Raw genomic sequence first — 22,759 nt, forward strand, 5'->3', positions numbered from 1 at the left:
ATCATATTTGATAAAAAGAAAAAGGGCTGGATATGTGACTCAGTGGTAAAGTGCCTCTTGGTTTAAACCCCAGTACAGAAAAAAAAAAAAAAAAAAAAGGAGACTGGCTTAGAAACACCAGGCAGAATGTCCTCACACGATTACCCATCCTCCCAAGTCGGGGGAGCACCTCAGGGCTGTCCAGCAGGGCGTAGGTGAGCCCGCCTTTGAACCTTGCCAGTGTGTCCTAGGGAGCTTTGCTAAGGGTATTCCATGTGGGTGAGTCGCTATGAAGTCCTGTCTGTCCCACAGAGAGATGTTCTGTTGGCTTGTGCATTCAGACTCAGTCCCTGTGAGCTGGCCTTGAGTTTGTCCTCTGCCATCCAGCCTCTTCCTTGCACATGCTGTCCACACCAGCTTCTGCAAACCAGCACTTGATGAAAGTGACACATTGACTACTTACTGTGACTTTCTCCAGAAGTATTTTCAATCAAAGCCACCAACATCTGGCAGAGTCAAGAGATCACTGGGGAAGAGATTTGATGGGCAGAAGGTTAAGGCTGTGCTCCATTCGCACAAACTCATGTTTCAACTATTCTTCCTCCTCAATTAAAAAAAATCTCATTTAAATTTCACTGGAAACCCAATCAATAAATGGACTAAGGAACTGAACAGACACTTCCCAGAAGAAATACAATTGATCAAAAAATATATGAAAAAGTGTTCAATATCTCTAGCAATTAGAGAAATGCAAATCAAAACTGCTCTTAAGATTTCATCTCACATCAGTCAGAATGGCAATTATTAAGAATAGAAGCAACAATAAGTGTTGGATAGGATGTGGGTGAAAAGGTACACTCATACATTGCTGGTGGGACCGCAAATTGGTGCAACCTCTCTGGAAAGCAGTATGAAGATGCCTCAGAAATCTTGGAATGGAACCACCATTTGACCCAGCTATCCCATACCTCAGTTTATACTCAAAGGACTTAAAAATCAGCATACTACAGTGACATCCACATCAGTGTTTACAGCAGCTCAATTCACAATAGCTAAATTATGGAACCAACCTAGATGCCCTTCAATAGATGAATGAATAAAGAAAACGAGTCATATATACATAATGGAATATTACTCAGCCTTAAAGAAGAATGAAATTATGGCATTTGTAGGTAAATGGATGGAGCTGGAGAATACCATGCTAAGCGAGATAAGCCAAACCCAAAAAACCAAAGACCAAATGTTTTCTCTGCTAATCCATAAGGCAGGGAGTAGGGAGAATGAAGGAACTTTGAATTGGGCAGAGGGGAGTGAGAGGAGGAGAGGGGGTATGGAGGTGGGAAGGATAGTGGAATAAGATGGACATTATTATCCTCTATACATGTATGATTATACGGTGCACTGTGTACAGTCAGAGGAGTGAGAAGTTGTGCTCCATTTGTGTACAATATGTCAAAATGCATTCCACTGTCATGTGTAACTAATCAGAACAAATTTTAAAAAAGAAAAAATTCATTGGAGAATTCTTTATTCTTGTCTTTTTTTTTTTTTCATTGATCAACTTGCCCCTCTTTTTCTGCCACTTCCTGTGTGTCAGATATCTCTGTACCCATCCCTCCTAGCCTCAGCCCCTCCTTTTCTCCAACTGTTGCTATGGCAACAAGCTGCTCACAGGTGTATCCAAGTTGGTCCCTGGCCTCAGCTCTAACTCCTGCTTCTCTGGCCTTGGACTTCCCTGCCTGTGCGAGGCAACTATAGGTCTCTGCTCAGCCCCCCAGAGACGTGAGCAGAGCACTTACCTAGCATGCAGGAGGTCCTGGGTTCCATGCCCAGCAACACCAGAAAAAATAAAAAAGAGCATTAAAATGCAGTGTGAGCCTCATACATTGCTGGTGGGACTGCAAATTGGTGCAGCCACTCTGGAAAGCAATATGGAGAGTCCTCAGAAAACTTGGAATGGACCCACCATTTGACCCAGCTATCCCACTCCTAGGTTTATACATAAAGGACTTAAAATCAACATACTACAGTGATGCAGCCACATCAATGTTCATAACAGCTCAATTCACAATAGCTAGATCGTGAAACTAACCTAGATGTCCTTCAATTGACAAATGGATAAAAAAACACGTGGTATATATGCACAATGGAATATTACTCAGCCATAAAGAAGAATAAAATTATGGCATTTGCTGGTAAATGGATGAAGTTGGAAAATATCATGCTAAGTGAAATAGGCCAAGCCCAAAAAACCAAAGGCCAAATGTTTTCTCTGATAAGCGCATGACAATATATAATGAGGGGGGGTGGGGGGGAAGAGAAGTATGAAGGAACTTTGGATGGTGTAGAGGAAAAAGGGGTGGGAGGGGGTGGGGGAAAGAAAGATAGTAGAATGAAATAGTATTACCCTATGTATATGTATGATTACATGAATGGTGTGAATCTACATTGTGTACAACCATAGAAATGAAAAGTTGTACAATGAGTCAAAATCCAGTCTGTAAAAATCAAAAAATTTTAATAAAAAAATTCAATGTGATCAACAACACTTTTTGAAGGCATCAAACTATCGAAGATCATAAAACTAGATGTGAGTGTGTGTGTGTGTGTGTGTGTGTGTGTGTTGTGTGTGGTTATTATGCTGATTACCAAAATAGCAAGGATTAAATATTAAATTATTAATATTAATATTAATAATATTAAATATTAACGCAATTATTTGTGCTGGATAATTCCTATACAGTCATAGAGAAGGATAATTTCTTTGCCACCAAGTCAGCATCTTTCTTCGTGGGACACATCAGCAGTACGAGAAAGAGAATGTGTCCAACTCATGGTAAAATGTGCACACAACAAAGCCCTCTGTGCATGTGATAGTTAACTGCTCTGCAGGGTCACAGAAACTACAAAGACAGCTGCAACTTGGGAGGCTGAGGCAGGAGGATCATGAGTTCAAGGCCAGCCTGGGCAATACAGTGAGACCCTGTCCAAAATAAAAATTTTAAAAAGGACAGGGAATGTAGCTTGGAGGTAGAGCATCCCTAGACTCAGTCAGTACAGAGAGAGAGAGAAGCTACCATAGCTTAAATATGTAGACCCTTTGGAAGTTGATTGTTCATGATGTTTCGAATCCTCTTAAAGTGTTTGCACAAATGAAACATATTCCAACTGATGGATGTGGGGAAACACTGAGGTCCAAGTGCCACGTGCCAAGGGTGGGAGAGATGGCAGCCTGCGTTTGATCATATTTGCCTAGGGTGTCTATCGACATCAGCGCAAGAGGAAATGGTCTCCAGAAATAGGAGATATTGATCGTTTTTGAACATATGTACAGCATGATTACGTGCCTGTGTATGTAGATGCACACATGTTCCTCACATACACACGATTGACGTATGTACACATACATGCACTTTTATACATTTGCCACCTTCTAGCCATGTGACTGTTGTCTATTCAAAGCAATAAGTGTGTCTTTAGAACTTACACAGAACAGTGTACCTAGACTGGGCAGGTGGCCCAGTCTACCACGTTCCCTTACTGTCCATAGCTGACCAGTCCAGGTGGAGATGTCTGACCTGGTCCAGGCCAAGCCACTCTCGCCCTAGGAGTTTGGAAATGCCAGTGAAGCATCTTGAAGTTGGAAGGTGGCTGGATGGCTCATCGGATACCCTGCCCAGAGCGGAGTCTCTGAGTTCCTGATGGCACCTCCCTAGCGCAGCCTTGACTCCCGTCTTCCTGACGGTCAAGCTTCCTTTGGTTTCCTGAGTTGCTCCAGGAGTCTTCCAGTAAACCCAAGTTTACCTTAAATTAGCTTGAACTGGTGTCCGTTGCTTACTATGAAACAATCTTGGCCAATACCTTTATCTTTCTTGATTGACCCTTCCCTATCTTGGTGGAGGGTTACTGTATCAACCAAGTTCACAATCTCTGCACACAAAGTAGCCAGACCAGACAAAAACCTCTTTACATAGATAATGTCTACTGTAGTCCTCTCGCATTTATTAAAGAGCATTTTAAATGGAAGCCATTCCCGCCTCTTCACCTTACAGACTGAGGATGGGTAAGCCTGGTGGCATCTAACCTCTGGGTGGGGCTCCCTAACCTCAGTGACAGTCTGGATGCCCAAGCACGGACTCGCACAGTTTCAGGCCCAGGAAAGATGCAGAGTGTGGCTCTTTACCGTGCTATGCCAGATGTCAGGAGTGTGTGCTTCTGGAAGCCTACCCAGTAGGTAGTCTTAATGCAACAAGGTGATATAATATTTCTCATTTTGGAGCATCATCTACACAGGTGCTTTGGTAGGAGACTAAGGAAACATTCCTTGACATATACACTAATGCAGTTTTTGAAAAAATGTGCTGAAATGCACGTAACTTAGCTTCTCGCCCACTAAGTGCACAGTTCAGGGGCATTCGTACATTCAGGCTGGGGCAACCTGTTGCCACCATCCATCTCCAGAACTTCCTCATCGTCCCCAGTTGCAATCCTGTCCCTGCTAAACACTAGCTACCCACTCCCACCGTTCTACTTTCTTTGTCTACAAGTCTGCTGACTCTCGGGATCTCATACACAGGAAAGCATGCCAGAGGTTTCCTTTGTGACTGACTTATTTAACCACCATGCAGATTCATTGAGTGGCTTCCGAATGGCAGGCAGGGAGCATCCTAGTGAGCCCAGGACCTGGAGGAGTCATGAACTCAAGAGGCAACTGAAGGTGGAGGGGTTGCAGTTCAGGGTTCCACCTGGCAGTAACACGCATGCTGTTCATGTGCTCCTTGGGTTTGGAACTGGAAGGAGTCTCTGGGGAAGGATCCATTGCAACACATAAAATGGAATGGATAACACCGTGGAAAACCAGTCAGCTGTCAACAGGCATTGAATCGGCCTTGCTGCTCCCTGGGAGTCAAGAAAGATGGCATCTCCAGCTGGGGCTGTAGCTCATGGCAGAGCGCTTGCCTAGCACGTGTGAGGCACTGGGTTCAATCCTCAGCACCCCATATAAATAAACGAAAATAAAGACATGCTGTCCATTGACAACTACAAAAATTTTTTTTTAAAAAAGGTGGCATCTCCTTCCTTGTAGTCCCACTGCCCAGGCTTCAGGTCAGCCCTTATCCCATGGAATGGACTTTGACTAGGTCAGTCCCTCTAGTCTCATCCTCCATTTCTCCCCATATTGAGGCCCAGGTAGTCTCGTTCATTTATTCAACTGACATGCTAGCAGGGCTGGAGCCCTGAGGTGCACAAATGGACAGTTCACGTTGTGAAGGCATGGCCGGCTTAGACTGTGGTCATGGGACAACCCAGTTGATGTGCTTATCAGACAGAGGTCAGCTTCGGATGAGCAGACAGAGAACCTGAATAACACCGATGCTATGGGTTGAATTTTGTTTTCCAGAAGGAGATATGTGGAAGTTCTGACCCCTAGTCCTCAGAATCCAACTTACTTACAGCTAAGGTCTTTCAGATTTAACCAAGTTAAGGTTCTTAGATGGGACATAATCCAGTATGACTGGGGCTCTGGCACAAGGGTGTCGCAAACTGAAAGGAGCAGACTTGGATGTCTGACGAATAAATGGCAAACCCCTAGTGGATGGCAAGCCAAAAAGACATGTGTCACCAGAGCGCTGCACCAGGGAGACGAGACACCATCTGGACCAGAACTGGAAACAAGCCAAGAAGACAGGCATAAAAACTCCCCTCTCAGCTCCTCGGCTCAGCCCAGATCTCGTGACGAATCCACGTCAGCCAGGTTTGCGAGCCCCACCGATCATCCATCCGTCGAGACTGCCGAGACCCCACTGCTCTGACGGCTTCACGGCCAGCGGAGCCTGCCCGTCCTCAATTCTCAGACCATTGGCCGGAGGACGTTCCGAGACCAGCCATCGTCTTCCCTCCGACTAAGATAACGTCGCATTCGGGGTCGTCGGAACCGACAAGGCAGAGAGGACTTTGGACTATTTGATTGAGGTGTGTTTATTTGCCATTCGATTTGATTGATGTGTGATGTTAGAAAGATTAAGGTTTGTGTTATCCCGAGTGTATCAGATAAAGCCAACTTGTTTGGAACCAAATTCTAGTCACTCGCGACATTGGACACAGACTGGTCAGAGGGAAGACCATGTCTTCCATGTGAGGGGACGGTCCTGAGGGGGCGGTGGGTGAAGGGGCAGAGGTTTGCAGCCATGGGGTGGGGCAGCGGGGAGTATGGAGCCCCAGCGCTGGGAGGAGCAATCTGCCCTGGAGCCTGGGGTGTGGTCCCAGGGCACCAGAATTCCAGACTTCTCCCCACTGCGAGAGAATAGCTCCCATTGCAGTCAGAGAAAACCACCCCACGACTGAAACAAATGGGGGTCGTTACTGTGCAGACATGAGGCATGGAGAACCACCCAGGGCTGGAAGAGCCACCCCACAGTGCTGGGACAGCCTTCACACACCGCCCTTGGGGCCACCATGGCTGGGGGGGGCCGCTCCCACCCAGGGCCCTGCTGCTCCTCTTGCTCCACAGTCCCCCAGTGTCTGGGATGCCTGTGCCTGTGCAATATGGTGAAGGGAGAGGAGGGCGGGCATGGGAGTGTCCTCGGGCTCCTGCCCAAAGCCCTCTTCGCACAGAGATCATCAGTCGCACCGTCCTGGCTGCAAGGAGGCTGGGCACTACAGGCTTCTTGCCAGGCACTTGCTACTCCAGGCTGAGTCAGGGTCGAAAGAGGAAGAAAAGGGGGATGGCCATGGAAGCAGCAGCAGCACCCCAGGCGAGATGCAGGTCCTCAGAACTGCCCGAAGGCCCTGCCTCTCTGCCTCCCCCTCAGTGTTCCAGTTCTGGGAGCTGCTTGTTGCCACTGGAAAGTGCCCAAGGTCTTCACAGGCCTGTGCACACCAGGCTCGAAGTCCTTTGGCCTCTTGGTCTGGGTGACTCCCTCTCAATCCCCTTACCCCAGGTCAGCTCAAGCTCCCCTCCTGGTCCAAGGCAGCCCAGGCTCAGGGCCCCACAGTTGTTTCTGTTGATGACCAGACGGAAATGATTTTAGGCTTTGCAGGTAGTGCTCCTGTTCTTACACAGAGTACCAAGGAGGCCCCCCAAATCTGTGTTTATACTTCGGGTAGCTTTCACCATTCCCCTGTGTCAAGCCAGGTCAAGAAAGGGATTCAAGAAAGAACAGCAGGGACAAAGATCTTTCACTTTTCTAGAGGTGAGATAATCCAGTGGATTGCTTTTTAATATTCACCCACAAAATCTGAAAAATTTTCAAGCCAGAATATCTATAGTTTTATAGAATTATTAGAAATGACTGAAGAAAATAAACTGGACACAGAGCGGAAGGAGGCACCAGAACTAGCGCAGCCCCGACCAGGAATCTGCATTCCTGATGCTTCGGAGCCTCACGGGAGTGGCTGCTTATGCCCCTGGATAACGAGGCAGGGCCTTCCATCTGAATCGTCCCTCGCGACACCTCGGGCTCTGGCTTTCTGCCACATCAGTACCCATTTCTCAGTTATTCTTAGTGGACCGTGTCGAGTGGAAAGATGTATTTTCCTCTGCTCCCTTAGGTTCTGTGACTGAGTCCATGAACAACCCTGATGAAAAGGCATCTGAATCATATTCAGTGTTGTATTCTGATTATTTATGTGCAGGGAGACCTTCACAGGAAAGGTCAGAAGATCCAAAGAAGAAGGTAGGTATGGGGGGCAGGGGATTCACGGACAGTAAACTGTGGAGAAGTGACAAAAGAGAAGGGATGGGTTTCCAGAGGGGACAGTCTGGGGGAAGGCGATGGGCAGTTAGGTAGGCTAGTTCATGCAGACTCATGGCACCGTTGCCCTCGCTGGCAGGAAAGGTACCCTTTCTTGTACCAAAGAGGGGGACACCTGCACAAGGGACACTTATGCCCTGCTTTTAGGGAGAGGGTGGGAGGGCAGAGAACTTGGCCTGTTTTTTCTCAATTGCCATCAATTCAAAATCATCTTTATGCCAAAGTGGCACATTTGGGGGTACTGTGTTCCACTCCCCTTTGACTGAAATGCATGAGGGGATGGAGACCTCAAGAGTGCTGCTGCTGGAACTTTCTCTGATGACGGAGTGCTTCAGACCTGCACCCTTCAACACGGCAGCCTCTGTAAGCAAGAATAACCGCCCTCGAGCAGACTCCAGCAGGTCAGCCAGCCGTCTTCATCAAGCAGTGGTGGAATGCGCACTTTCAGCAGGGAAGATGGCAACAAGAGGTCTGTGTTTTCTAGGTCTTTTTTTTTTTTTAATGCAAGAACTTTATTGAGAGAAAAGTGCAATGAAACTTGTCACAAGCTTAAAAGGGGAAGAAACTTAGACACCTCCCCTCAAGCGCAGGACCAAGTGCAGAGTGCACTCCTTCTGGATGCTGCAGTCAGACGGTGCGCCCATCTTCCAGCTGTTTGCCCACAGAGATCAACCTCTGCTGGTCGCGGGGGATGCCTTCCTTGTCTTGGATCTTTGCCTTGACATTCTCCATGGTGTCACTGGGCTCCACCTCCAGGGTGGTGGTCTTGCCAGTTGGAGTTTTCACAAAGATCTGCATTGTCGGCGGCGGCAGCACACAGCAGAGCGGCGACGGAAGGAACTCCTGTTTTATAGGTCTTGATGGGAACTAATCACAGCAGAATGTTTAGTGTGACTTAATCATTAGAGACTGAGGACATGCCAGTTGGGCAGTCAGGAAACCAGCTGTGAGGATAAAACTCTAACTCAGGAAAAAAAAAAGCTCAAAACCCACTGTTACTGGGAGGAAAGCCCAGAGCCCAGAGCCCAGAGTCCATTGTTGGCCTTCCCCCCCCCCCCCCCATCATACTGTCCTCCTTTTTGCCCGGAGGGCTGTCATTCCCCTTTTCTTAAGGGATGATATTTTCCATACCCTTTGCTAACTACTTGTATCTACTGGGTATGTGGCTAGTGCAACTTAGGGATGAATTTTAAATTTTGTTTGATTTTCATAAATTTGATTTAATAAGGGTATGTGGTTGGTGCCTGCCATGTTGGATACTAGAGCTCTAGAGGGTTAAGAAGGTCAACAAGGACAAAAGGTTAGCTTAGCTTTGAGCCAGCCCGTTACGGGGCCTTTTATCATGCACTTCACTCAGAACTCCAAGGCACGTTTAATTCTGATATGTTTATATTTCAGTTCATTTTAATATTTAGTGCCCTCTACACTCTCTAGGGCAATTGTGTTTTGAAATGGCCCCTGTGTGTGTGGGTGCTGGTGACAATAGGTTCTGTAAACCCTGAAAATTAGCCAGAACTAATTAATAATGACTGTTGTTATCAGGTGTATATACGTCTGAGTTTTCCAATTTACTCAAGCTAAACTGCTGATGAGGATAAGTTAAAATTCAACCCAGGAAAGAATTGCAGAATTTTCTCTGGGCAATGAGCAGAAATAGGCCTTTCTGGATTATTGATTTGCTATTGTTTCCCCTGAATCTTTCCATCTTGACAGACATTCTTAGGCTTTACTGAGCACTTATATCCAGCATTTATAATTACTTTCGGTAACGCTGGAGTAAAAAGAGGACACCCAGAAGTTGATTTGCAGGAGATCTGAGGCATGTATGGGGCGCTGATGGCAAAGTCAAGGGATTTAAATCCAAACTGGAAGTATGGAAGCTTCGAGAAGCATCCTTGGGCAGGGGGTTAGAACCTCCATTTGGCTTGTGACTATCAGTTTTATGGGTCAGAATAATTTCTCAGTATAGAGAATGGAGGCCATACTGGTTCTGCCGAGAGGACAGAGCACCATTACACTTAAAGCTAGAGTTGGCACAGTTAACAGACTTACTTGGAGAGACAAAGATGATGGGCTTTGTGGAGGAAAATCTTTTTCTACGTGGGATGCCACATGAACCACTAAGTGAAGATTTGAGTACCAAAGTTTGATAACCCCGCCTCCAGAAGACATGGGAAACAGAAGACGCGAATGAGACAGTTGCAGCAATGAACGCGGGTGTAGATCACAGTGAGTATTTTAAAGAAAGAGTGGAACAGCAATGTCTTCTCTTCCACTCACAATACCAGGCAAATGAATGGAATGTGGGAGCGCCCTGGAGAGCAAGAGGAATCTGCAACTTTGGTTCTGTGGACCCCAGGCAGCGTAGGGTACGGCCTGGGCCTGATTCAGTTTCTAATCTGGTAGTCTTATGGGTGTAGACTTCAGCACACATTTGAAAGGCAGGTTCAAAGGAGTTGAAGGCTACCTACTCAAATTCACTTTATTCCAACAAATATGTCTTCATTCCAACAAATGCAGATTGACTCTTTTTACACAGGGCACCTGCAAGATGCTGAGGACACAGCAGAAGCAGGCTCAGTTCTCACTTGGCAGCTTGCATCTGTTGGCCTGTGGGACACAAACCAGCTGCCCAGAGCCACGACCATGAGGCTATTGGAGCCCGGGGTGAGGAGACAGTCTGGGTGGGCTACCCTGGAGACACCTCCTCCTTGTTCTGGTGGTCAGAGGTAGGATGCGGTCACTACAGGCGAGGTAGGCTCTGGTCCCAGGTTGGAGATCACTGATCCAGCCGATCTAAGCTGAGAGCTCTGTCCCATTTCCCTCGCTGACTTTCAGAGATGAGCTAATTTTTGTGGATAAGTAAGGTGGTCTGGCCACTGAGCTGTGGGGAGGGAGGCCCCCACGAAGGGTTTCTTTACTCACACAGAAATGTGAGACATGGGCCAGTGTGCACACGGCGTGGGAAAGAGGTCTCGTGACCAGGTTCCACATCAACCTGAACGTGAGGCAAGAACACCGCAAGGCAAGGGAGGAAGAGGCAGCATCTCGTCCCCCTGGTGGGGAGGGTGCGTTCTGCCCACGGGTGTCCGGCTGTCCTGGTTTGCCCGACTCTCAAGTCTCCACCACATGCTAGGCCTTGTGCCGAGGATCTTACGTGTATTACTTTCTTTCCTTCTCACAATGACTTTTTTCTTAAACTTTTCGAGATGACTTGGGCTGGCTGCTGGAGGCCTCCTGGTTCCTGGATCTTGAGATCTACCCAGCCCAGTCTGGGCAGGCGGGAATGGAGGTCTGCAGAACCAAGTTGACCCAGTTGGTACGGGCTGGTGTTCCAGGTGAACAACTGAGAGTTTTGCACAATAACAATAAAACCTAACTTGTGCTAGGTGCAGTGGTCCACGCCCATAATCCCAGGAACTGAGGAGGCTGAGGCAGGAGGATTGTAAGTTCAAAGCCAGCCTCAGTAACTTAGCAAGGCCCTAAGCAACTTAGTAAGACCCTGTCTCTAAATAAAACATAAAAAGGACGGGGGATGTGGCTCAATGGTTAAGTGCCCCGGATTCAATCTCCAGTACCAAAAAGCAACAAACAAAAAACCTAACTTGTTTGTAAAGAATTGATAAAAGTGAAGAAACTTGAGGTGGGAGGGGCAGTCCACAAGGAATCACAGCAAAATATGACTTTTAAGAGCAATGGATAGGTTTTTTATCTTCACGGATGCTGTCAGTCATTGGGATCGTCAGAAACATAGTTTGCAGGCAAGTAGAAGTGACAGGGCTGCTTTCTGACTGTGTTGACAGTTTCTCTCTAAAGCAGTAACTTTAGTAGCGTTTCATCTAGGACTCCCTTTTCCAAAGTCCTTTGGTCTCTCTAAGGGGCTGTCGTGCCAGTGAATCATGTGGAATTACTAAGGTGATCTTCAAAAGCTTCTGTGTGTTTGCTAAGAATTTTCTTTTTTACTCTTTCTTTTTCAGAGTGACAAGATCTAACTTGAGTTTACCATAGTGACTTAATGAGGCAAAGGACCAGCATCTCACTGCAGGAGTTTGCAAGCCTGACACAAGGCACGCTGCAGGGCAGGTGGAGCTGGAGCGTGGTGACCTTCCTTAGTCCCTCAGCCTCCCTTGTCTTATGGTAAAACACATGCACAGCTGGCACCTTTCATGAATGAAAACAATAAAATCGGCACATATTCCAAGTTCTGGAATTACATTTTCAGGTGCAATTAAGAGTTTTTAAAGCATTATGGATGCCAAATGATTCCTGAAATGGCTACAGAATCTCAGAAATCTCAGGCTGGAACAGTTTGTTGACTTTCTCTGCAGCAATAACAAGCAACCGTAAGAGTCCTGTTCATAATCACGGTGCCTTTCAGGAAGTGCTTGAGAAGCCCTAGCCCTGTCTGAACAGAAGGAGAAGTGAGTCTGTGCGGGGAGAGGGGTGGAGGTGGATGGTTTTGGGGAAAGCAGGTTGCCTTCCTCACTCCCGAAGCCAAGGGTGACACGACTTCTGCCCAGTGAAGCCAATTGCCTAAGTGTTCTTAGAATAGGCTGCAGGGCAAGGTCACAAAGTACAGGCTGTAAATACTTAAACACCTCACCCACAGGAGCCACACCAAGAGGTGGAGTCAGACAGGACCTTCAGGTCTGTTCCCACCGCTCCCGAACTCTCAGCCCCAAGGAAACAGGGCTCAGCTGCTGCCCCTAGTGGCAGCTTGTGGGTGAGGTTTCAGAGGTTCCTCCTGAGGGACCTTCTCAGCGGCTGTTGCAGGTGCACTGGCATCCCCAGCAGAGCCACGTCCAGGTCCTCGCTCCCCAAACCTGTGATGTGGCATTGTCATGAAGTAGGGTCTTTGCAGACCGTGCCTTATCTCGTCAAGTTTGGCATCCCCAGCAGAGCCACGTCCAGGTCCTCGCTCCCCAAACCTGTGATGTGGCATTGTCATGAAGTAGGGTCTTTGCAGACCGTGCCTTAACTCGTCAAGTTGAGACAGTCAACCAATGTGGCTGGCCTCCTCCCAGGAAGAGATGGCCTGGGAAGACAGGCAGAGATGGCAGTGACGCAGCTGCTAGCCAAGGAACGCCGAGGATGGTGGCCACCAGCAGGCTCCAGGAGAGGCCAGGACAGCACCTCTGCTAAGCCTTCAGCTGGAGCATGAGTCAGGCTTCCAGGCTCCAGAATGGAGAGAGAGCTACTTTCTATGACTGAAGGCCCTCCAGGTAGTGGTGTGTTGTAGCACCAGCCCCAGGAAACTGGAGTGGTGACACAGTGCTGGGGCTCACTGACCTTCTATGGGGTCAGGCACAGGGCCTGCTGTTGGGCACAGAGACGTGTTCACAGTGTGCAGGTGCAAGGACCTTGCACGTGGGACTCTTCATGATGCAGTGCCATTCAGGCATGCCAAGGCCTGTGCCGCTGAAAGAACAGGCTTACGAAAGGGTTTGGCCCTTCTGACATGCAGCCACCTTAGGCCCTGAATTTTAGTCTCGAACACTATGTCCCACGGCTTGTTGAGCAGGTGGGCATCAGAAGAGGTGTGCCAGGCTTCTGTTGGAGAGGCGTGCTGTGGCCCACACACAGCCCTTGGTGAGGGTTCGGTTTACAGTGCTAGGTGCTGAGCTGGGGTGGGACACAGGGAGGGCTGTGTGCCCACCTGGCCTCTCCCTTCAGGGACTGGGTGTCTGTGCTCACCAGAGGTTCATTCCAGACCATTCTGAATTCCACAGTAAAAGCCACTGGGCATTGCCCTTCTGAGTGGTATGTGTTATTCTGGAACTTGCCTTTCTCATTCAACCCTATTGGTGAGATTTGCCCTATTGATATGTCTAGATCCAGGTCTTTTGGTTAGGGTTCTTTGCACGAATATCCCATAATTTATCTACCCATTCTACTGAAGACTAATGCTTACTTTTTCTTTTAACTGTTTTTCTGTGATTTTTGTTTGTTTGTTTGCAACTGGAGATTGAACTCAGGGGCACTTGACCACTGAGTCATACCCCAACCCTATTTTGTATTTTATTTAGAGACAAGGTCTCATGAGTGGCTTAGTGCCTCACTTTTGCTGAGGCTGGCTTTGAACACACAATCCTCCTGCTTCAGCCTCCTGACCTGTGATTATAAGAATGCACCATTGTACCCGGAAAATTTTGTGAACTTTGTGTTAATTTTTTCCATTAGAGAAAAGACTTCTTGCAGGCCAGGTGCAGTAGCACATGGCTGTAATCCCAGTGACTCAGGAGGCTGAGGCAAGAGGATCTCAAGTTTAATGCCAGATTTGGCAAGAATGACACCCTGTCTCAAAATAAAAAATAAAAAGGACTGGGGATATAGTCTACTAGTAAAGTGTCCCTGGGTTCAATTCCCAGAACCAAAAATAAGAAAGGGAAAGAAGGAAATACTTGTGTTCTTTCTACCATGAGTTCAAAGACATCTGTGAAGTCTAGGTTTGCAATTCACCTGGAATCTGTATTTGTGTATGTGTGAGCTAGAGAGCCATAGTTTCCTGCAGTGTTTTAAATAATGTCCCACTTCATGGTGTCTATACCGCCACCTGTGAGGACTTGGGAACTGGACGTCAGGGAGCTGAAGCCCCAGCTCGGGGGCACAGTCAGCAGCCATGAGGGCGAACTCCACGTGTCCTGGGCCTGTGCAGTTTTCTTGGGCTGCATAAGAGTCCAAGACCCAGGTAGCTAGAAAGAGCAGAATACCTTTTCCCAGTCTGGAGGTGACAGGTTTGAAATCCCTGTGTCGGCAGGCCATGTCCCTGGGGAATCTTCATGGAGCTGACCTGGCCTGCTTGGCCAGCTTCCAGCCCTGCAGTGCTCCGAGCTGCTTCTCTGGGCCCATCTTTCCTCCGACACAGGCCTTCTCTCTGGGTCAGTGTTCAGATCTGCCCTTCTCATACCAGTCATATTGGATGCAGAGTCACCTTACTCTGGTATGGCCTCATCTTAACTAATTATGTTTACAAATAAGGTGACATTCTGAGGTACTGGGGCTAGGACTTCATCGTCTCTTTGGGGGGCAAAAATTAACCCCCTACAGGCAGCCAAGCTGCATGCCTGGTTCTGTGCTGTGGGTGGGGCAGAGATGAAAAATCACTCCGCATTCCCCATCTTCCTCCAAATGCTTACCCAGTTTCCCTGAGTTCTGAGTGCCCAGGGTCTTACATGGGCAGGCCCATAAAGCAGGCTGGGTCATCATGAATTCCAGCCCAGCGGTGACTGTGACTCAGTCCAGGCACCCTGAGTGAATTCCCTTCCCATCTCTGGGAAGGCATTGGGGTGGTGATCTTCTAGTCCACGGGTTCTGTAAGGAATCACCTCCAATAAGTCCAGAATTTCCACTGGCTCCCAGAAACAGCAAACTGACGAGGGAGCTCACTCTTGCTGCAGAATGGCTGGCATGGCAGAGAGGTGGAGATGGTCATTTCTTCTCCACACTCAGGTTCCTGGCAAGATTCAGGTTCCTGGGGGTCTATGAGACCCCCAGAAGGACCCTGGGGACTCTGGGACCAGGCTCCTCACTTGGCATCTCTGGATTCAGGAAGCACTTACACCCACGGCCAGCAGGGGGCACAAGAGGCTGGCATGGGAGTCCTGTAGGACAGTATTCCCTTGGGTTAAAAGTCTTAGTGGTTTTCAGTCATGGCTGCACAGTAAAACCATGGCAGGGGTAGTGGGGGGTGCTTTAAAAAAATTCCACTGCCTATCAAAAGATTCGGAATCACTTCTCAAAGAAGAAATGCAAATCTTAAAGAAGTGCACAAACAGGGCTTGACATCATGAGTCAGTGGGCGAGGGAAATCAGAACCCACCACGTACCCGCTAGATCTGCTGGAATAAAAAAGACAGGCAGGCCAGATGCTGGCCAGGAGGTAGAGCTGCGGGAACGCGCTGAGTGTAAGGCGAATGTAAGGCGGTTTGTCACTCAGCTCTGCTCACAGAAGCCAAAGAGCAGAGGCAGCCCAACCTCCAGGGGGTGAGTGGACAAGTGAAAGGTGGCTCATCCCTATGACAGGCACAACTGACAAGGTGTGTTCCAAAAGAGCTAGGGAGCGACGTTCACGTCTCGGAAATCTGGCCAAATGTTAAAGTGCGCTGGAATTACTCCAGGGCGGGGCTTCTTAAGCCCAGGCCGCGGCCCACGGTGGTCCTCTGGTGAAGTCTGCAGACAGTTATTGGTTGTCACGACTGGGAAGGGTGTTATTCCTTAGCTCCAGCAGGTAGAGGTCAGGGTGCTGCTGAATAGTCCAAGGACTGAGTTGTCCGGTCAGAAGTGGCAGCAGCCCCATCCCAAGGTTGGAGTCAGGCTCTGGAGTTGGGCTGCTGAGTCGGTCTGAGTTGGTCATGGTGGGTGTATATGGGCTGGTCTTCCCAATGGCCAGCTCCTCTCCTTTCTCCTCCCTCTCCTGTCCTCTCTTCTACATCTAGTCCTGGGGCATCCAGAACATAATGGACTCTGAACACTTCTGCTGTCTCTCCCTCACGTCCCATACCTGCTGGCCACCACCTCAGCACGGCAGGCAGAGCTGAACTATTGAAGATAGACCATGCCTCTCCTCCACTCAAGTCCTCTGGCCCCTTTCCATTTCTGCCAGAGTAAAAGCCAAAGCCCTAAATTGTCTCCTCCCACCAGCCCTTCCTCCAGAGCCAGCGTTGACCTCAACCCAGCAGCTCTCACCTGGCTGGGCCCACGTCAGCCAAGCAGGCCTCTGCCTCAGGGTCTGGCACCGGCTCCAAGGTACATTCTTCATGCAAACACCATGCTTGACTCCTGACCTCATCCTAGCTCACCGAGATTCTATCTGTCTATATCCCATTTAAAGTTTAACCCTGCATCTGCCTCAGCCTGCACTCCTGCCTGCGGGTTCACATCTGCTCACCCCCCAGGGTGCTAGAAGTGTTGCTTGTTTGCAGGGTGGGCTGTCTGTTTCCCAGCATGGGTAGGTGGCAGGGATACTTGTCAGGTTTGCTCATTACTCCTTCCCTGCTTTGGTGCTCAGAGGTGTCTAGTGAGTGGGCGCTTCAGTGCTTATCAGCTGAATGAATGGATAATAGATGTTTGGTTCTCCTCTTTTTCTTTTTCTTTCTTTCTTTCTTTCTTTCTTTTTTTTAAAGAAAGGAAAAAAGTACTATAAAAGAGTTGTTCTATAACCAAGTACCTAGAAATGCTCCTAAGTCATCTTAGGAGCATTAAAATGGTCCTAGAATTGCTCAGTTTGCATTTCTTTAAAAAAGGAACTACACAATTTCTTGGCCCTAAGGCACATTTCATCTATAAAATTGGAAAAAGAATTATACTGTTAGTCCAGTGGTTTAAATGCAGGTAGAATAAACATCTAACTTGGCATGTAAGTCAGCTCATTTAAACGGACTCTAAATCCTGGACACTGCTGCTTGAATATGAATAAGGAGATCGACAGTCTTTAAGGCATTTCTAAAAAGAGTGGCAGAAACTTGATATGGAGACATTCTTCTAGTTAAATTTAGGTTTCCAGGGTCCTGAAAAAGTCTTCTAAATTTTTCAACCAACTTGCAAAATAAATTCCACATGTCACTCTCAAGACTTGGTCCTTGAAACAGTCCCTCACTCCCTAAGCCCTGCTCTGAAAGCATCAGTGTTCTAAGTAGATTCAAGTCAGTCAAACAGCACACTTATTAAAATATGTATCGATTGAGCATCAGCCGCCTTCAGTACTGGGCAGTGGGAAGAAAGTACAAGGACCCTGCCTTTCTGCGGCTGCGGTGGTCGGGTGGGGTGGCAGCACAGGTGGAGGATGTGCAGAGCATGCTCCTGGCCCGGGCATTCCTAAAAGAGCGAACACGAGGAGAATGAGTCCGCTAGGCTCCTCAGGGGCTCCGCTCTGTGGAAGAGGCCAACAGGTGGTGAGCGTCCAGATGAAGGAACACAGGGAGGTGCACCTAGCTGGACTGCTCAGGGGTCCTGGTCCACTGCACAGTGAGGGAAGGGAGAGCTTTACCGGCGAGCTCACTCCATCCACAAAGAAGTGGAACGTGGCTCCATTTCCAAGTGGATGGGAGCCGGGTCTCACCTGGAAGATGAATCCATCATCCTTCTGTGACTCAGGGCTTCTGGAGTGCCTCTTAGGTGCCACATGCTGTTCACCAGGCACAGTGGTGAACAAAACACAAAGTCCCGGGCTGGGGATATAGCTCAGTTGGTAGAGTGTTTGCCTCTCAAGCACAAGGCCCTGGGTTCAATCCCCAGTACCACAAAAAAAAAAAAACAAAAAAAAAAAAAACAAAAAAAAAAACACAAAGTCCCTTCCTCACAGAGCCAATATTCTAGAGAGGGAGTCTGAACAGTTCAACATGTAAATAAGGATATAGTTTTAGATAGTGGTGGGAAAACAGCAGGAGGGGGCAAAGAGGGAGAGAGAGTTACTGTAGGAAGGGTAGTGAGTGGGTGTGTGGGAAGGGCAGAGCATGATGGGCAGAGTTTGCACTATGGAGAGAGGAAACCGGAAGCCACAGCGGGTCTTGGAGCAGAGGAAGCAGGAGTTAGGAGTTAGGATGGGCGCCCAGCCTGGAGTTAAGGAGGCTGCATAGAGGCGGGTTTATTTTCTAGGCCTGAGGAGGTTACAGACAAGTGGTGGCTGGAAACAGTGGAAAGGAGAGAGAATAAAGGAAAGGTTTGTTTAGAAGGGAAGTTCACCACACGCAGGGACTAACTGGACAAGGACATGAAGAAGGTGGAAAACTAAATGACCACGTCCAGAGGGAAGGCAAGTGAATGGTGTGCTTGGTTTGCCACACTGGGCATGCTGTACTGGGCACCAGTGTTTGGGTTTGGGAAGTGGATGCAGAAATGGACAGAGCCCAGGAGAGAGAAGGAGGAGACAAACTTTGGAGCTTCATCCTCCAGGAAGACATAATTTCCTCAAGGAAAAAGGATAGAGAGAAGTGTAAAAGTTCCAGGTGAGCTTTGAACATCTGCTGGATAAATGGAGGGGTATACCACGGTCATGATGGGAAAGGAGGATATTAGAGATAATGCTTGGACCTTAACTCTGTTCCATTAATGTGTTGCACAGAATGAGATAAGCTGATTGTAAAATATGGAAAAATTGAGGGCTATCCAGGCAATTTTGCCAAAGGAGAAGGCAGGAGAACCTGCCCTACCTGTTCCAAGGTTTAGTATGTACCTATAATTAAGACAGTGTAGTTTTGTCCAGGGCCAGAGTCCAGAAATGGACCTGTATGTAAGAAGGACTTTAGTGGATGGTAGAAGCAAGGTTACAAATCAGCAAGGAGGAATGCTATGTTTCACAAATGATATTGGGACAATTTGCTCTTAACATCCACAACATAAAAATAAAGCTTTATTTTAAAAATTCACTTCATATCCAGAGTAATTTAAAGTTGGATTAAAGCCTTACATGTGAACATTACAACTGTGGCAAATTAAAGATGACTGCGGTTCTTCACTAGTCCTCCCCTGCAGAGACAGAGTGTGATTTCCCCAGGGTGGGCCCTATGTCCTCTTTTTTAAATTGAGGTGCAATGATTGTACATATTTCCAGGGGACTGTGAGATAATACAGTGCATGTCAACAATGGGTAGTGTTCACACCAGGGTACTCATTTCTATCTCCACGCCTATCAGTTCTTTGATTAATAACCTCCCACCTCCTTTCTTCAAGTTATTTGAAAAATAACGAGCCCTCTTGACCCCTTTGGAGGTCATGCTGCAAGTCCTCTGAGGCTATCGTAAGCAGCCAGGTCTTTCCCACGTCATCTCTAAGACATGCTTGTGAAGCCCTGATCCTCCAAGTGCACGGTCCAGCTGCTCTTCTGGAAGGAGGTCATGTGGAGAGACCTGGAACTCAGATGCCATCTGGAAGAGATGACCACACAGAGGAGTGCTGAAACACCAAGTGCGTTCCGCAAGCGTTCGTTTTGGTGTTCCAGCTCCTTGAGCCTCCAGAGAAGTCTGGTCCAATGCTCTGTGATCGTGGCTGCAGGCGAAGTCCCAGAAGACCAGCACCACTACTCAGCCAGACCTACTTGCCCACAGAACCACGGAGGTATCAAAACCTTTGAAGTGACTCCATTTTTTGGTGGTTTGTTAAGCAGCAAAGGGTAACTGAGATCATCTAATGTTTATAGCTACTGTTATGTGTTGAAATGTCACCCCCCAAAAATATGTTGAAATCCTAAACCCTACTGCTGTTTATGCCATTGGGAGGTAGGGCATTTGGGAGAGATTAGGTCACAGGCCCCAGCATCATGATTGGATCAGGGCCTTACCAAGGGGAGGGTATGCCTTGATGCCTTTCACCATCTCTTTGGCCACAGGAGACACATGGAGGGCACCTTCTGAGGAACAGGCCTTTGCCATACACCAACCCTGCTGGTGCCTTGGTCTTAGTCCCTCAGCCTCTAGAACTGTGAACAATAAATTTTTATTATTTATAAACTGCGCAGTCTTCCAGATTTTGTTATAGCAACACAAATGGACTGACACCCTGTATCTCAGAATCTAACCTTAGTGGAAATACAGCCATTGCAGATGTCATTAATTGCCATGAGGTCATCCTGGAGAGGATAGGCCCTTATTCAAACATGACCAGTGTCCTTATAGAGGAGAAAATTTTGGACATAGAGGAGACACAGAAAGGAAATGGAATCCCTGTGTGTGTACATACGTGGTGTGTGTTGGGGTTGGGGGGGACAGTGGGCACAAAGATAGCATCCACAAGCCAAAGAACACCTTCGGCCACCAGGAGCTAGGAGGCAGGAAGGACCCTGTGCTGGGTTCTTCAGGAAGAGCAAGGGCCCACTGACACCTTAACAGACATCTAGCCTCAGACCTGCGAGAGAATAAACTCGAGTTGTTTGAGCCACCCATGAGTTTATGACAGTCTCAGGAAACTAAGCCATGACAGGGAACAGACAGATTCGAGAGGCAGAAACATGAGGTGAAGGGAAAACTACAAACCAGGCCCACTGGGCTGACCCCACATGCTTTCCTTCATAAAAAGCAATCTACCTACAGCCTGCCTGGTTTAAGTCCAGAGGATATGTTGCATTCCTCAGCGGCCTACCTTTGTCTACTTGAGAAACGTAGGCCTGAAATGCGGAGGACAGGAACTCAAGTTACTCTGGAGGGGTTGAAGGAGTTGAAACCCTTCATAGACCAGGTCCCAGAACTTAGGGAGATAAGGGTATTTGCCCTAACCATAAAATCTGTGAGAACAGCATTCAATTAGAACTGGTCAGCATGGGCCAAAGTGAACTAGAGTAGTCATGTGCAGGGGGACTTGGAAGTCTGATGTCATTCTGTGGTCTGCCAAAAATCAAGAGGTGGACCTTGGCGGGACCCCCAATTAAACTGGAGTGGAGGAGAAGTGCACAGTTCCTCTCCTCTCTCAGAGGACCCCCTTTCTCTTTGAGAGTGTCCGTTTCCCCCCTTTCCCATCCCTTCTAATAGACTCATACCTGTTTCTCTGAGTGATATGTCTAAGATCTTTCTGACTTATTTGCAAGAATTGAGGCTTAAAGAGGGGGTCTTGGCACTGTCTCAGCTTTTCAATAGGCCCCTGCCCTGTATCAGCTGCACGCATATGTGGAAAATCATCTTTAAAGTGGACCTGAAGGCTTGCACCTGAATCATGCAGGGGTTGCCTTGGGGGAGAGGTCAATTGCCTTAGTGTGTGGCATGGGACACAGCTGGTGTCTCTTTATTACTCTGCAGTTTAGATATCTTTCCAAAACAAGCAACAGAACTGCAACTGAGAGGATAAGAGGATTAAGCTACATGAGGACAGGGAGAGATGTAGATTCTGGTGACAGAATAACAGCACCGAAGACAGGGATGTGTGGGTCGATGACGTCATTGGATTTGGAAACCAGTGGCAGGAATGCGGGAGAAGGTGGTTACTGGAAACATCAGCCCTAAAAGGAAGGTGACAGAGAAGGAAGATGTAGCTAGAGGAAGCAGCAACATCAAACACAAGACACCCCGTCTCAGCACCGCCATAGAAACAATTTTCTGAAAGAAAAAAGATGAAAAGGGAACTGCCGCCTGGATTCCTTTCAGCGTCTGGGGGCACAGGCCCTGTGTAAAGTAGAAATCGGTTCTCAACAAGTTCATCAGGCAGCTGGGGTTTGTGGGGCCCAGGCAATTGCTTTATAGCTTCCAGTACCCCTCCCTAGACTCGTCTCGCTGGCTCCTCCAGCCTGAGCTGGTAGCACTGACGGGATGATTGGCAGCTGAAGAAACAGTCAGGGCCTGATTTTTCCTACCTGCTTCCCGCTGGATTTCCTTCTCCAGCTGTGGCCAGTGGCTCTGCTCTGCTGAGCAAGTTCACCTGCATTTGAATATCTGGGCTCCCCACTGGAGTCCCTGCTGATCCTAATTTGCAGCAAATCAACCCAAATTGAAGAAGTCTGGATGGTGGGATAGGAAAATCTCCACCTGCACCATCAGGACCTACTAGCAACCTGACTTTGGCTTATTTGAATACACAAAGTGGGTCTACTTCCTGTTCATCCTGAACCTCTAGGGAACAGGGGAAGAGAAAGCAAAGCCCCAATGTTTGTAGGGCCCTGAACTGGCCCTGTATCAGGCATCTCATAAATAGGGCATTGACAAATTTTATTGCACGATGCTGCATGACGCAGAGGAAGAAGGAGCCTGTGACTGGGAAGGCAGAGGACTGCCTGCTAGGCAGCCCCCTCCCACAATGTTCACCTCCACCTCAGTCCCCAAGTGGGCTAGCCTCAGAAACCTCAGTGAGACGAAGGCCTTCCCATTTCTGCCTTGCTGCACCTACTGAGGAAGGCATTCTTAGGCAAAGTGTCCTGTCCCTTTACAGAAAAAGGTGTGTGCTCAGGGTCACACCAAGGCTGTCAGTTGCCTTCACACCCTGTTCAAACTGGACTATCATGTTCTACGTCACTATTTTCTTTTAAAAAGAAATACTGAATCTTATGAGAGTAACATTTTAAAAGCATTTCAAGGTTTCTTGATTCAAAAAGTAAGGAGGATAGATTTCCC

The 22,759-nt window shown here is 48.0% G+C and overlaps 1 non-coding gene across 1 annotated transcript; it reads left to right on the top strand.

Annotated features, from left to right (window-relative positions):
- Positions 1-17,900: 17,900 nt before the first annotated feature.
- Positions 17,901-17,974, top strand: Trnae-cuc (transfer RNA glutamic acid (anticodon CUC)). The gene has a single exon. It is a non-coding gene; the product is annotated as a tRNA-Glu (tRNA).
- The last annotated feature ends 4,785 nt before the right edge of the window (positions 17,975-22,759 follow it).

The sequence above is a fragment of the Sciurus carolinensis genome, chromosome 5, assembly GCF_902686445.1.
Source record: "Sciurus carolinensis chromosome 5, mSciCar1.2, whole genome shotgun sequence".
Taxonomy (NCBI): Eukaryota; Metazoa; Chordata; class Mammalia; order Rodentia; family Sciuridae; genus Sciurus; species Sciurus carolinensis.